Raw genomic sequence first — 16,974 nt, 5'->3', positions numbered from 1 at the left:
GAAAAAAATTATTCTTATTTATGAGAATAAAACCTTATATTAATTCTGCAGAACACAATGGGATAACTGATGTTTCACCACAGCAAACAAAAACACAAATGGGGCTTCAAACCCAACTGATTATAGCTGATTTTAGTAATACAGACTTTTTAATTTAAAAAAATCCTCAGACCTCATTTTCATCTGCCATTACTGACAGGAGTTAGTGTTGCTGGGATGAAATGTACTGTCTGTCTCAAGCCTATGAACCACGTAAATTCTCCTTGAGACCTATGTCCAGAATCTAAAGGGAGATGGGACTGTTCACTGTCTGTACAAGGTGCAATTCCATCCTCGCAGACAGCAGTGAAAATCAGGTCTGGTTTAGCTACCTGAGTCTTTTCATAATAATTAGTGCTGATCTATATCAATTATGTACAGCCTCATAACATTCGGTGTTCAGATGCAATGATATAAACCTGGCTTATCTCCAGGATAATGGATGGTTTACTCAAGATCTGCAAAATTTAAAAGGCGAATATGGATATAATTTGGGTGTAATTCATATGTTTAGCTTTCAGACTCACAGTTTCCACAGTTGGTTGAAGTGCAGAAATATTTGCCAAATACACACAATAGAGCTCTGTGTCTTATTGCTTAAAATATATGTCCTCTAATTACACAACATATACATGACTAGATCCCCAGCAGAGGGAAACATGCGTAAATTGATTGCTGTAAATGAAACTACAACAATATCAGCCAGCTGAGGTTCTGTGTCATACAGTGTACTTTACTGTATAATCAATGCCTTTTCAAATAATAATATTTTTTAAATACAATATAGACCCCACTTTGTTTTGGCAAGGTCACTTTAAACCATTCTGGCAGAGAAGAGGGTCTTTAAAATGGATATAAATGTAAATGTAGCAAAAATGGAAATCTCATTTGATACCTTTCTGAGCAAAAGGATCTCAGGATGTGATGGCGAATTTAATATGTTTTAAATCTGACATGGATAAATGCCTGAGAAATGAAGATTATTTGCTTTGCCAGTATTTAAAAGTCAAAAACTGTGCCTTGTGCTGTCTTATAAATAGTGTAGAATATTAAAGTATCAATGTGTTCTTGTGCATTATAATTCCATGTATTTCTCTACTGGCAGATAATTGAATTAAAAAGGACGTTTCTGTGGTTGAGAACAGAGAGGGAATGTAGAAAATGAATTATAAGACAGAACTTTCTTTCAGAGCTTTGCCCTTTCGTATTTTATGAGATTTCCCTTTTCTTTCTGGTTCTCTATGGAGCGTATTGCCAGTAATTTGACAAGAGGCTCCTGAAATTATTCCCCTGTCACTTTACGATAATTTTCATATGCTAAGGGGTGTGTAATTTCACAAAGAGATACAATGTAGAAAACCAGCCATGCTTTTCTGTTAAGAATGTTACAGTGGATTTTTCCCATTAGAAAAAAAAAAAGACAATGAATTTTATATTTTTTCCCATTTTTGAAAAAAGCACTTCCTTCCAATCTAGTGGAAGAAGACATAGAATTATCTAAGAAAGTTACCAATTAGTTTGCTGGAAATTTTTGATCAGGATGAATTAGCTGTTTATACAGAGTAGATAGTTCAGAGGAACCTACCAGTGCAGAGAGACCTAAAACTGGTGTGTCCTAAGATTTGGAGGTCTTCAGTGGGATAGCAACATAATTCCTCCTATGTCAACCTTTCTCCTGCTTGAGGTACAGTCTCAAATCACAGAGTCCATCAGATACCATCTCCTACTGTCTCCTGAGAATGTGTGTCAGGGTTTTTTTGCCTACCAACACCTGCTACACAAGATGAAGTGTAAGTAGGAGCATTCCTTTGGCTCGTCCGTGTTAAGCTCAGGAGCCATTTTTCCACTGCACTACGGTCTGAGGATCAGGCTTCCCCTATACGTTTCCTCACTTGCCCACAAGAAGCCTTTCTGAGCCTCTACTAAGGATGCAGGCTAGCACATCACCATACAAATAGCACAGGGGATGCTGCCTGAAACGGCAGTGGAAATGAACAGTGTTCAGCAGGAAAACGTATTTGGAGAATTTCAGAAGCAAAATCATTGCTCTTCAGAAGAATTTGTTGAGGTCAAAGATAACAATAGTCTCTCTGAGGTGCTGACTTGACACCTGTAGGGCGTAGATGACATCTACTGAGAGCAGTATTTTTGTCTTTGGTTTCATGACTTGACACTGGACTCCTCAAAAGCCACTGGAGACTTTCCCCTCCTGACACCTGGCTACAGAACTAATTCTCTTTTTTAGTTTCAGACCTCCAGGATGGCTTCTCATCCTCTATATGCTAAATTTCTTTATAGGGTAAGCTGTCGGGTTTCATGTTTCTCTATCATTTCTCAGTTATTCTGGTTTGATATTTGTTCCTCCCATGTGCTGTTTTGTCAAACTCCCCACACTTCAGCACATACTGATTCCTATCTTAAAAGCCTGAATATCCCTCCTGTTCTTTCAGGTGGGCAGAAAAGTTTTACTGTCAGAAAAACAGAACAGTGAGGGATCTATAATGTATCTTACTATTTCTGTGCAATATATTTCATGTCAAATCTACAGCCTTAAATGACAAATGTAACTATTTAATAAACATTAATATCTGCTTCATTTGTCAGTTATTTTATCATCTTAAACTTCCCTTTTATCCACCATGGACATTTAAAGCTTAATCTAAATACACTAGCATATTTGTATGTAATCTTAATAAATACTTCTGTATTACCATATTCCTTTTTTCCATTGTATCTCTTGGTTGTGTCATTGTCACTACATACAGTAATCCACAACTTTCACATCTTCATTAGAAAAAGGTTAATAATAAAAGAAGCAATTAATTGAAAATAATACTTGCTTTTGGTAGGCTAGGAAAAAGCTGGCTATTTTAAAAAATAAAATCAACCTTGTTTTTCTCACCTCATAAAGATATTTGATTTAAACTAGGAAAAGGAATTAACATGACAAGACACCCCAGGTCACTCGAGTTGATGCTGACTGCATCTCATTGCTGATGAAGGTGTGAAGGGCTAAGGGCTCATATATTCTGACTATGCTGTCTTACAGTACAGTACCAGCTATCATTAATGGATCCTACAAGCAAAATTTTATACTGATTCATATTCATGTGCTGTAAATCAGCATATGTTGAAGTCCAGGCCTGTTCATCAGATTCTGATTCTGACCTCAGGAGAATGTTGTGAGATCAATGAAACTGGAGAATTTCCTTACAGTTAGTCATTTGCCTAGGCACTCAATTGGATAAAAGTGCATTGCTGGCTCTCTTTCCTAAAAATCAGATTTTTGGATTTCAGCTTATTATAGAAATAAATTAATGGCATATCATTTTTCCCTGGATTTTCTCTGGAGTCCAGTGCCTGGCAATGGTTCAGTTTAAGTCTTTGTTTCCTAATTCCTTGTATCAAAGGATTTACCAAACCAGTGCACAGAGAATGAAGATAATAAGGAAACTTTTTTTTTTTCTGTTCTAATTTTTAAAGCATACATAACAGTACAAAACATGAGCTTAAATAACACCTCTGTCTGCAACAGATTAAATGCATTCAGCTGAGTAGAAAAGATGGAGAAATAATAATTATAACCAAATGATAAGTTTTGTTGACAGCCATTTCTCAACTGAAGGATATATACAACTCCAAGCTTTGCCATATCCTCTTCATACCTGTTTTCTTTAATAGGTGTTATCTGCTTCCCTGAGTCATTACTAAATACCCAAGTCATTACTAAAGTTGATGTAAAATAAAATTATTTTCTTCTATGCATGTTTTGCAAAATTGCAAATGTTTGAGGATTACATGCAAGAGGAAAAAATATGACCCAATTTAGTCTTTTTCACTTTAATTAACCTGTGGTCAGAAATAACTTCTATTCAATATTTCTGCCCATGCAAAACAGTGTTAATGGTCTAATTGAAGTTGATTTTTCAAATATTAGGGAGAGCATTCAGAAAGACTAATTTCAGTGGGAGGATGGCAGTTTTCCTAGCCTTCTCCAGTGGCAACCCAAGGGCACTCACACCTGCTCTGCTCTAGGTGCTACGCATCTACCAAAACGTCTTTCTCTCCAGCCTGTTAAGGAACAGCCAGCTTCCAGGGCCAGCACTAGGCCCAGTGACTACTGCCTCCCTTCCCCATCTTCCATGATGCTTCTGCTGTCACTCCATATCCTTGGAAGTTGGTTTCTGAGGAAGTCATAGGAATTTGTACTCTGATTTTGTAGAGTGCCTGAGTATATTATAAAATTAAATCTATCCAGAACAATGCTTTAAATAGTTTCTTCCATTAAAATTATCTTCCAGCAAGTTTCTGGTAGGTGAGTTTCTCAAAATTTGCACTCCATAGAAGTATATAATTTACAAAGCTTATGTAGGAATTACGTCCATACAGAATATCCAACTCATTGCAGCAAAACTGACAGCATATACTGCCTTGTGTTTTCCAAAGATCTGGACTGATGATCTGGTTATCTGACACAAATCAGGCTTAGTTGCAAGAAATTTGCACTAGATGCAAATATGTTTGAGATTGATGCACAGGAGAGGGTCTGTATGGTTAACTAACTTGCCACAAATTATGCAAAATGTCAGATAGAGAGAATAGATAGAGTCTGGAAAAGAGAAAAGAAAAGCAGAAGATCTAGATGAAGCCTTTATGCATTCTGTCAGATATACACAAAAAGACTCAAAGGGAGACTAATATTTATTTATTTTGGGGGCCAAGAGACTGGCACATAAATAGTGTTTTGGGCAAAGTGGTGATAAAAAAAGGATTTGTGATAAATAGGTTCTCTGCTCCTGTTTTCAGAAAAGGGATGTGGATCTTTATAAATGACTCTGAAAATGTATTTTAAGATTCTTTATCATAGGTTAATCTGGATCTCTTTTTCAGACAAAGGAAACAAAATGTTTTTGCCACAATTGAAAAATAACAGCTTTTCACTGCATCCACCCACTGCACATGAGTCCATTTGCTTTCACTTCTGCACAACATGGAGAAAGTCTGTTTATGGCAGGAGGAGTAACCTGATCAACAAAGCTCTCCTCGTCTGTCTTGGTTTGTGTTTGCACTGATACTGTGCTGCTGTTTTTCACTTTACAATCTTCCCTCTCGCCCCAAGCTATGACGTTTTTATTATGCTATTTATATTGTTTCTTAATAAACGCTCTCTTTGAAAAGTTATTCTTGAAGGATCCTAGTCTATGTGTGCTTGAACATATGAATAAAAGGCCATACAGAACTTGTAGAAATGTGACTGGCAATGCAATGTTTCAAGAGGAATAGTAAATATGGTTGTTGCATACTGTTATTTAGCCCTTTTCATTTAAAGCTTTTGTTACAATTTTAATTCATGTAATCTAAATGTCAGCTAAGTCTGTGTATCTAGGATTCCTCTTGGTGACCAGCCTCTGAAGACATCCAGCTAGTAGGAGACACTGGGTAACACAACTTTTTTCCTTACCTATGGTCCTCATGACTCCCTATAAGCTTCTCATTGTTTGTAATATACTTGAACATGTATATGTAAAAGTGTTCACTTCTTTCTCATTAAGACTAGTAAATGTTGTACATTTAAGAGATTTAATAGATAGGACTGGATTGTCTTTTCTGATTATTATTATCATAATGACTGTAGCATTTGAAGCTTTTCAGCTAGGCCTTGATTATAATTTTGGATGTAGAGGTAGTCCCTTGCATATCAGTCACCATGTTCATGTGCTTATAATTAGACAGGTGCTAAAGTAAGAGCCTCAAAGCCTGACCTAAATGACTGTAAGGTTAATAGAAAGCCTCCCATTGACTTCAGTGAGCTTTCGGTAAGGTCCTTGTTTCAAGTGACACTAAGGTGCGATACGTGTCTGAATATCTGCTTCCTAGAGAGGGCAGCAGGCCATAAAAAGTGACATTTTTCTATCTGTGTGGACTCAGCAAAGACACAAGTCCACAGTCATCCATGTCAGTCCCAGGGACATACCAAAAAGTTCTCTTCAGCTGGCACTTACAGTAAGGTTGTCCTCTTAAGTTCTTCTGTGAGTTTTACTTTGACGTATTTTCTTGGCATAGTTAGGAGTTAAATGTGTCTACCAAGCTGTCTGGCTTACTGATTTAAACCAATTTGCTTCACAGAAAATTGAAGAGGACATTACCAATTCTGAATGAAGTTTTGGCTCTTGACAGGTATAAATATTTATAGACTCACACTTACTAAAAGTGTGGGCTTTGTTTATTATTATTATTACTGCTGCTTTTTTCACTTTGTCAAAAAAAAATATTACTAACAGCCGGACAGCATAGTTGGCATTTAGAATTCATTCCAGGAAGTAAGGAATCTCAGCCTGCAGGCAAGGCTGTGGATTTACCTGGTAATGGTGCTCCTACAGCATGAACATCACCAATCATGAATAAAACCACTGCAAATAGTTACTTACAAAAGGCTATCTATCTTCAGAATTAGGCAACGGCACCTTTGAGTCAACATATAGAAACTTGAATTCAAATACTAATGTTTTTTTGTGGCGGTAATTATGCATTCAGATAACCCAGTGACTTCATGAAATTCTAAAGCCTGAGCCTGGTCTCACTCATATTAGTCCAATGCCATGGTAACATCTCCAAAATTGACAGAAGATTATGGTGTAGATGAGGCAGGTAAATGAGATCAGTCTGTGAAGGCTGTCAGACTGGTTTTGTAGACTCATGGATTTTATGTTACTTAGGATCAGGATAGCATTCTGAGTATTTAACCCTGCTGTTCCTTAAGGAAATTATGTACCTTGGCTGCCTGTTCTCCCTTCGTTTCCTCGGCTTTTCAGTTCCTTGATAATTTTAGTTCAGACCTGACAGGTTTGCCAAAGCCCTTTGAGGCTGAAATGGTATTGGATAAGCTGAGTACCTGTTCTTTAAATAAGTTTGTTTTTTTTTAATCAGGACATACATGTTATAGGTGTTATAATCTGAAGTATTACATGCTTCATAGTAAAATATAGATATATATGCTTAATATGACTTTTAAAAGTATTTTAAAATGCTGATTTTAAGTTATTTTATGTACTTATTAAAAAGACCTAAACCTTTTGCAGTTCTTATGTTCAGGGCATGTTTCTGTAAGGAACAAACCAAGCTGTGCTGGCTGTGTAGCTGGTGTTGGGAATGGGGTTTTGGTTTCTGTGACCATGGGATCCTGACGGAGGACCAACATTTGCTGGGGAGAGATGAGATCCACCTTGCTAAGTCAGTGAAAGGTATCTCTCCAGCATTATCTGGCCAATGAGTACACTTTTATGTCTGAGCCAGGCAGGGCAATACGGGAAGGAGGACCATGGGGTCCAAGAGTTATGAAGTAAAATCAAAAGTTGTGGTAATGCAGTTTTAGCCTGCATGGGAATATGAGAAGAGAGCCAAGGAAAATTTGGTAGGCTGAGGAGCAGATAGAGGGCGTAGAGATGTGGAATCCAAATCTTACTGATTTTGTTGTTTAGAATAAATTGTGGTAGGAAATGCATTATAATTATCTGTTTACTATAGGCCAAGCTATAGTATGTGTGTTTGTCAAAGTTTGTGTTTCGGGCATTTTTTTTTTTTTTAACTAAAGCTCACAATTATTTGAATAGTAAAATCCAGTTTAGCATGGTTCCTATGTTAGAGAGAGAACTTGTCAGTGAAGGTGCTGACAATACAAATTATTCTTTTGCAACTCTAAAGGCAGTTGAATCTGAAAGAGTTCTGATTGCTCTAATATACTTTGCTTACTTGGTATAATATATTTTTTTTAAAGGCTACAGATGAAGCAGTGTTTCTGATGAATATATATGCAATGCTACTAGCTGCATAATAAAGACACAAGTGTTATTCATGCATTTTTACTAAAAATTGGTGCTAGCCCTGTCACACTGGATATTGCCATTTGATTTCTTGCATAGTTTTCTTATCAATGTGGCACTGTTTGTACAATGACTGTGATTGCAGCTAGGCAAAAAAAAAAAAAGAGCCAAACAAAAACTCTCTTCTCAGAAGGCATATTTTTACATGATTTCTTAAGCCCTCCCCCCACTCCATCAAACACCTCTCCAAATTGTGTTTTTAGTTCAGAGTAGCAGAGAGAGAGTTCTTACAACTTTAAAAATGTCACTGAAAGCCTCTACCCACGCTGACCCACTCTGAAAGATATACTGATTTTTTCAGTGCTCTCTGAAAGACAACGTCTGCCAGCAGGAGTATTTAATTAGACCTCAAACTACTCTGCTACTGTGCCCTAGTAGTTAGCCAGAATTTAAGAGCAGATAAGACTGCTTTAATTAGACAGAAACTGAGATAAATATATTCTTTGTGCAATGCTTATTTAGAAACATCTTATATACGGTACCGTTTCCAGAACAACATGAAATTTGTAAGACAAGATTCAAGTGAGTCTGGGTTTAAGAAGCTCTGTCTCTGCTTCCTTTCAAGTGTTTGCAACTCTTTACACTGACCCTCTCTATTCCCATTGCAAGCAGCCAATATTGAAATCACAAAAATGATGATCACTCAGACCTCTTGTAGGTACAGTTCAGGATTAAGCAATCCCTCTCTCCATCTTCTTTTCCCAAACCTACGCACCACAATCACTCGTCACACAGAAGGGTAAACTAAGCTGCGGTGTAGATGCAGCTTAATAATAATAAACCTAACAATAAAGAAAGGATAATAAACATAACAATAAAGAAGGGATTTGAATGAGGGAATTGGTCCAATTATTCACCTGGTTACATGAACACTTGTCCTGGTGTGAAGGGCAGAGGTTAATGGGTGGAATGAGTGAATGACTAGGGATGGGAATGCACAGTGCTTAGGCTGGCATGGCCACACAAAGATGATAGTCATACTGTGCTCTAACTTTGTAATAATGAAAATACTTGTTAATCCATCAGTGTTAGCTCTGACCTGCTATAAGGTCTGCTATTTTGGGTAGCTGCCATTGGGTGAACAGTTGGTTTTGACAAACGAAAAGACTTGATTGGACTTTGTCTAGAGTCTGGAGTGCTAACTGCTTTAAATGAGTCTGCGCTTGTCTTTTGATTTAAGCTTTGCATGCTGACAACCATTATTACCTTTCCATATAGAACCACCTTTCTTGCACACTATACTGTAAAAGCTGTTAGCTGTGTTCCAAGAAACATAATAATCATGGAAGTACACATTTTCTCATTTTCTAGTAAACTCTATAACCATGTGCAGCAATCCATGGCGTGGGTCTTTAGATATCAAAGGCTGGTATTCCTGTGTTTTTTTTTTTTTCCCTCACCTGGAAACTACGTGGAAGAAACAGATTGCTTCAATCCAATAAGTAAGAGTTATGCCTTTGAGTCTACAGGACTCTATTCAGGAAAACACAGCTGTCGGGATTCTGTTTGAGAACTAGGCTAAGCAGTATCCCTAGCCCTGATATTCGAGCTTTCTCCAGCTATATTCTAGTATGCCAGTAGGCTCAAACTGTCTTGCTTAAATCAGTGTGGAATACTTTTACCAACAATTACTGTGTTGAACCACAGTGAACTCCAATTTTCATCTCACTTTCAAAGTTCTAACTTAGAGGGAATTGCCTTGATTTAGCTGAGCTTGACCTATGAAATCATACATGACTCAGCCTGTCTCCCTTGTAAAGTGCTCAGAGACTATGATACGTGATACTAATAAAATGAGAGCGCCTATTTCTAAGTAGGAATTTATTTACTATGCTCACTGAGGCTGGTTTGTGTCACATATTTAAGCTTGAACAGCAGCATTTTCTTGAAAGAGAGAACTAATAACTAAAATCTGAAATGTGAAATTGTTTTAACTGATTTTCAGCCTGGTCTTTAAGATATAGATGTGCACATTATCTTAATACCCACTGCTGAGACCTTTTAACTGACTATATTAGCAAATAATTGCAGGGGCATTTATCTGGATTATACATTAAAACTTTTGCATTTAAATGTGTAATAAATGCATACAAACCCATTGTTAGATGGGTTGGAAAGATTGCTTTGAATAGAAAGAGACTGAAATAAAAATCTAGAGGTTTTTAGAATGCTGGTACTTCTTGATTTTTCAGAAATTTCACAGTAAAATAGAACTTGACTTTGATGCAAACTATTCTGTCACATACTTGGAAACACAATTCTAAAATGAACCCACTGTAGCCCAGTATTTTGACTAATGTCTTTTTTTCTCAGTAAGTTCTTGTTCGTAAGATGGATATAAAATCTAAGAGTACTCCCAGGTGTGCTCTTTTTCTTCCGTGAAGTTTACTCCATCATTTTCCTTCCCTTCTGTTTCTCTTTTAAAAATACTTTCCTTTTTCTTCCCAGCCCTTCAAATGCTGTCTCACTTAAAACATACAAAGAATTTGATGGTCAGTTTTCAAAAATTTAAGATAGATTTTACGATGGTGATGGAAGATAACTGTGTCTGATTTATACAATGTGTGAAATAAACCCATCACAGTATTAACATTACTTTTTAAAAGAAGAAATTGATCAGTATTTTCCAGATGTAATTTAGCTTTTTGCAGTATCAGGGCTTTGGGTTCTTTGTTCTTATTTTTTTCTTTATTTATTTATCAGTACTTACAGTATCTCCAGGGTCCATTTAAGTTTTATACTGTAGTCAGCATGTATACTGGGAAAGCTAACCCAGAAACACTAAAGGCCTGATTTTCAGAGACACAATAAAGACTTAGACACCTAACTCTCATTAAAGGCAGTATCTCATGCATTTGAAATTCTCTTTGCTACATAAACATAATAGTGATTAAGACAAAGAAGCCAGAAGTAACCTGTCAATATCATCAGAAAAGATCTTAGAATCCATGCTTATCCCTGTTAGTCTCTAGCCTTAAACTATTCTGACTACTGTATTTGTGATAGCTTAATGGAGGCCAAGGACCAAAATGCCATACATGGGATAATCATGCCTTTCCCCAAGATCTTCCCTATGTTTGTTGCATTAGTATTAACATGTGGCATAATGCACACTGTCGCAAGCATGGAGTACTATAGTAAAACAAGCCAGCATGAATTGCAATTACACCTTCAGTTTCTTAAGCAGATGTTAATCACTAAAAACCCTGTTTAGGTGCCATGTATGCCTGTAGACGCATAAAACTTTTTGGGAACTCAAAATGGTATAGCTTGACTGGTAAAAGATGCAGTGGTGTTTACCTCCAGCTCTGTACCTTGCCTGTCTGTGGGACAGTTCCATTTCTGCTGCAAATATGTTTCAGATAATTTAGGTAACCACTGCTATATTTGTCTTTTGTAACCTGAAGGATTTAGATAACCAGCCTACAAACTCTGTCAATACACAAACCAGCTGACCCATTTCTGTACCCATACTGTGTATTCCCCACTATCCCTCCCTCCTGAATTCTTCAAATAGAAATAAAACCTCCTTTACACTTCAGATATGGTAACTGGGTGTACAATTGTCACAATTCTCATCACTAGCCATTCATATATACTTCTTAGGTTTTTCCTTACTGATCTCCTCTGGCAACTTTTTAGAATTGCTTTGAATTTATAATTTGTGATACGGAGAGTTCTAAATGTAATACAAGTTCATATTTGATTGACTCGGTATTAAATACCAAGGCCCTGCTATGGAGCCTACAAAAGTCCGTACAAAATCAGACTTCATTGCAATATGACACATGCATTCTTTACCTTGTTGAACATTAATGTTGTTGCTGCATAGAAGCTATGCTCTATGATACATCCCACATTTTTTTTGTGTCCCAATAATCTGAACCAGGAAACCTGCTCAAAAATTTTTTACTCTCTTTCCGTGACAATTAGGATATGGCCTAGGGCATGGCCAGGCAGATTGCTGGATTCAGCATTTTGGAAGAAATCTTGGGCTGCCCTCCTCTAGACAAAACTAGAAAGGATGAACCTTCTGGGAAAGATAAGAAATAGTACCTTCTGCTGTAAAAACTGCTTAGAAGACTAGCTTTTTACTATTTCTCATATATTTTACTATCTTGCAGATTTTTTTTTTAAATATTTTTTTAGTGAGAGGCCTGGTTGTTGTTATAAGTTTATAAGTGAATATATGCTAGTAGCCATGTTGTCAGGATGCTGTTCTTGAGTTAATCATCTCAGCTTGGTTAGAAACAGTTCAGATTTGTCTGAGATAAGGCACTGTGATATTTATACATATGTTTCTATGTTGCAGCACTAACAACACCCACATCAGATCTCTTAAAGTTAGCGTGAATAATTCTAAGCAACCTGTAACAATAACGCATAAGCTAATATTCTTAATATTTTGAAGATCAAAGAAACTATTGTAGTGAGTGCTGGATAATACAAGTGGTTTTCTTACAGCCTAGTAAGTAAATGTATTTATAGCTTTGAAATTTTGCCAGCCTGTCTGCTAGGTCTTGAAGTAGTACAGGTGGTACAATTTGAGAAGTGAGCCTTGAAAATATGATGGAGGTACCAGGAGACAACTGGAAGTGTCAAGATGGAAGCTCTTTCCATAACAGAGGTGATTTATGCCATCTTCATCTGATGGACAATAGTACTCCAAGGGTCAGGGTATCTGTACAGACAGCCTGCCTCTGAAACAATAGCTGCTTTAGGAGAGCTTTCTTCACTGGAGTTTATGAGGCTTTGTAGCTGAAAGAAATACTTTTATATCCAAGTACGATGAATGCGGTCAATCTGCCAGGGTAAGCACTGAACCCATAAAGTCCCATTATGACAATTCTATGCAAAATAACCCCCAAAATTAGAAGTCAATGAAGTTGGCTATCAATAACAAACTGATAGAACAATAAGGATAAGAAGAAAAGTATCCTTGGTAAATAACTTTCTAATTTAGTACCAATGACCTTTTTTACTGTTGGTTAGACAGAAAAAACAACATTTGCAGCTATCTCCCTGCAGGCACCAGATTGCTAATAGAGGCAACAGAGCTTGCAAATCTTTTGGTAATGATCCAGTGTGGTGAATGGATGAGGAAAATGTGTAATAGCTTCACTGGACACTGAAGCTGGTGTTGAAATAAAAACAGATCTTTCTTTCAGGATCAAGCACTAGAGTGGCAGCTTCTGCAAGAAGCTTGTCTTTCCCCTTTTTCTGGTGGACTTAGCTGGGTCTAGGTTGGACTCACCATCCTAGACTGAATTGGTGATAGAACATTCAATGATAATGCCTCTGTGATTTAAGAAGGAGGAAAATAAAAAAAAAGGAGTAAAGAAGTAGAAGCAGGAGGCACAGAGCGGGAGGTGCAAGCCTTGTGGGCCTTGCAGGCCTCACCCTCTGGCCTCTCGCCAGGTGGCCGACTGGGCCCGACTCAGCCTGGCCCGGCTGCAAGAAGTGGGGAGGAGAGGAGATGTGAATGAGATGTAAAGAGATCCTGAGAGGCATCTGCCAGCCTGTTGTGAATAATTTCTTGTGAGAGGAACAGCTGCAGATGCCAAGGTCAGTTCAGAAGGAGGGGGAGGAGTAATGTGGCTCCTGGCCAAGATTCCCCTGCAGCCTGTGGTGACGACCATGGTGGAGCAGGTTGTCCCCCTGCAGCCCATGGAGGTCCACAGAGGAGCAGAGATCCACTTGGAGCCCGTGAAGGACCCCGTACCAGGGGAGGTGGATGTCTGAAGGAGGCTGCGGCCCATGGAGGGCCCGCTGGGGCAGCCGTTCTGGAGAGACTGCACCCCATGGAAGAGATGACCCACACCAGAGCAATTTCATGAAGGGATGTGGTGTATGGGTGGGACCCCACAACAGAGCAGGGGAGGAATGTGAGGAGTTCTTCCCCCGAGGAGGAAGGAGCAGCACAAAACAATGTGCAATGAACTGACCACAACCCCTATTCCCTCTTCCCCCCTGTGCCGCTCAGAGGAGAGGAGGTGGGGAAGGAGGTAGAGATAATTTGAAATGAAGTTGAGCCTGGGAGAGGGGAGGAGTGAGAGGAAGTTGTTGTCTTTGTTCTCTCTTATTTTCCTACTTTGGTTTTATTAGTAATAAATTGAAATAATTTTCCCCAAGTCAAGTCTGTTTTGCCTGTTATGGTAACTTTAAGAATTTCTCTCTGCCCTTATCTCAAATCTTGAGTCTTTTTTTCTTATATTATCTCTCCCTATTCCCTTGGAGGGTGGTGGGAGTGAGAGAGATACTGTGCAGTCTGGTCTCGATTGGGGCTAAATCACAACATAAATGGTTTGGACTGTGTGAGAATTCCAGTTTTGGATTTTATTCAACAAAAAAAAAACCAAAATGAAAATATTTTTATACTGTTCAGGGTTATTGAACCTTTTAAAACATGTTTTTCTCTTAATCTTGATAAAATTTTTATGAAAAATGCTGTTGTGAAATAAGAAAATGACATGTTTTTAAATGTTCAAAATGAGTTGTTTCAGCTTTTTTTCTTCAAATAAAACATTATATTTTGTTAACACTATCAAATTAAGTGCTAAGACGCATTTAAAATCCTCTCCTCCCCCTGGAAAGAAAACTAAATTTTCTGAATAACGTTCCAAAAAAAAAAAGACATTTTGGATAGTTTTGTTACTTTATAAAGATGCTCTTATAGCACTAATCCATTCCTTACCCACTCTCATAACTTCTGAGATGTTATGTGTAATTTCACAATAAATTACAACCCTTTTAGTACAAATTAAAGCCATTTGTCTTCTTTCATAATTTTTCTTAATGAAATATCCTGCATTCCATGTTTGTGGGTGCTAAAATATTACTGTATTATTACAGAAATTGCTTGGGAAATATAAAACTTTAAATAGCTGGGTGTCATCTTAGCTTCCAGTATCATCTGAATAACAGCATAACATAAAGTCCCTTTATGGCAATTCTATGCAGAATAAGGCAGGAAAATTAGAAAAGGATACAGAATGTCTATATTGTAACTTTTCACCTCCTCTTCCTAAAGGAGGTGGTAACTCAAGAAAAAAAACATCATAATCAGAGGCACTGCGAAGGAGAAATAGTAAAGAAGCTTGGGAGCATGACTTTTAGACCACATCTTATAATCTGTAATTATGTTTGTTGCTTTAAAAAATAAATGTGCAAATTGCCCAAGGTCAATATTACTCCAGAAAATCAGAAAAAAAATTGTGATATATCTTGATTTTTCAAATGTTTTTAGAAATCTTCATTAAAAATTAGATGAAAACTAGAGAAAATAATGAATCCCTTACAAATGACAGTCCTGTTTTCAGTAAGCTTACTCCTATCTTCATATGTTTTTCCACAGTATTTCTCACCACACATGCAATTCACACTCTTTCCTGTGATTTTTCACAAAAAAAACCCCCAAAGTACAGTATCTACTGTACTTATTCTATGTATCAGAATGTTTATATGAGAAAGAATAAGCTGAAAGATGTGTGGGCGATAGCTTTGTTGTTGTAGAAAGACTAAGCTTGAGAAATAAGCTCTAGTCACTATGGCAATGAACTTAAACTTGCCATGTGCCACTGCAAGGTTTTAAAAATCAATTTTTCCTTCTTTCTTTTTTTTTTTAATGTAATATACAAACAATGAAGGAACAAGTGAGTGTTGATTTACAGCCCAATTCTGTGAACCACATCAAGCTTAATGCACAGATCCTGTGGTGCTGGAAAATGAAGAAAAACTGAGACAGAAGGAGTAAGAGAAAAAAAAAGAGAGGAAGAAATGAGGAAGAATACCTTCATAACACTTTATCAGTTTTTCCTGACAATAGTTTTGTTAGCTTCAGCTGTATAGCTCTAACTTACTTCTGTTCAGCAGATACTTAACAGCTAATTTTACTTTAAAGTTTGGCATGCAGAAATGAAATGCACTTTTCTACTTATTGTTTAGTTTCTGCGTGTGGTGGAATGTTATAATTCGTTGGCTGAAAGCTACCATTCCAACTGGGACTGTTCACGGGACTATCGGTAAGCTTTCCACTATTTAATAGAGTATTTAGTTATATGCAAGCAACTGATAAGATGTAGAAAAAAAAATGCATGTTCTGTCTTTAAAACTGAGCCATACTATAATAATGAATTGTAAGTGGAACAATGGTTTCAATCATTAGTCAGTAAAATAAAGGTGACTATATGATTTTATATATCCTTATACATACACACGTACAAGTGTGTGTGTACATATACACAACGCTATTGAAGAGTTTTTCTTCTTTTCTTTTAGTCTAATAACCGTGGCTGCATAAGCCTGTAATGTAATGCTGCACACAGAGATAATACTTTTAAATGCCCACTGATTGATTACATTGCCATCATAAAAACTTCTGAAGAACAGTTTTCAAACTGTAATGATTATTTTATTAGTATCACTTACTTTTTTTTTTGAAACTGGATGCACTGCTGACCCAGGGCTAGTTTACTGTATCTCATTTCATTTTGACCATACCTGCTGCTATCATTTAGATGTGCTTAAGAACAGTGAAAAAAATGCAGTACAAGATTTCTAAAAATGCAGCTTCTCAAGCTGTTACTCTCTCCTCTGGGATACAATACTAGGAGATACCACTTGGGTTATTGATTCAAGTCCTCTGCTGTAGCAGAGCTGTTCTTTGGTCTATCTGTGGGCCTTTCCTATTGATGTAGGAATGAATTTCTGTGGCTCTTATAAATTGAACAGTTTAGTCTAAAGTGCTAGAAATAATAAAAAAGAGCTAAGAGAGAGCAAATTGCTTTTGTATTACCAATAATTTAATTTCTGTCTGTTAGCTGAAATGAAAAAATAGATTAAGCACTCTAAGCTTTGTAGTTCATGCCAACAAGTGACATAAATCCACAATTTTACAACACTGGAAGTTCTCCCTCAATTTTTTAAAGGAAGAGGATATGTACAGAGAATCAGGCTATGCTGGATGTGTATGTGTGTGGGGAATGAAATGTAACAGATCGGACAAAATACCAACTTTTCACTCTAGTCCTGAAATTTTGACACTGGCAAATGTTTA

Source organism: Chlamydotis macqueenii, chromosome 4 (genome assembly GCF_036417535.1).
Source record: "Chlamydotis macqueenii isolate bChlMac1 chromosome 4, bChlMac1.mat, whole genome shotgun sequence".
In the NCBI taxonomy this organism is placed as follows: domain Eukaryota; kingdom Metazoa; phylum Chordata; class Aves; order Otidiformes; family Otididae; genus Chlamydotis; species Chlamydotis macqueenii.
The sequence above is the reverse complement of the archived record's forward strand: the minus strand, read 5'-3'. Positions refer to the sequence as shown.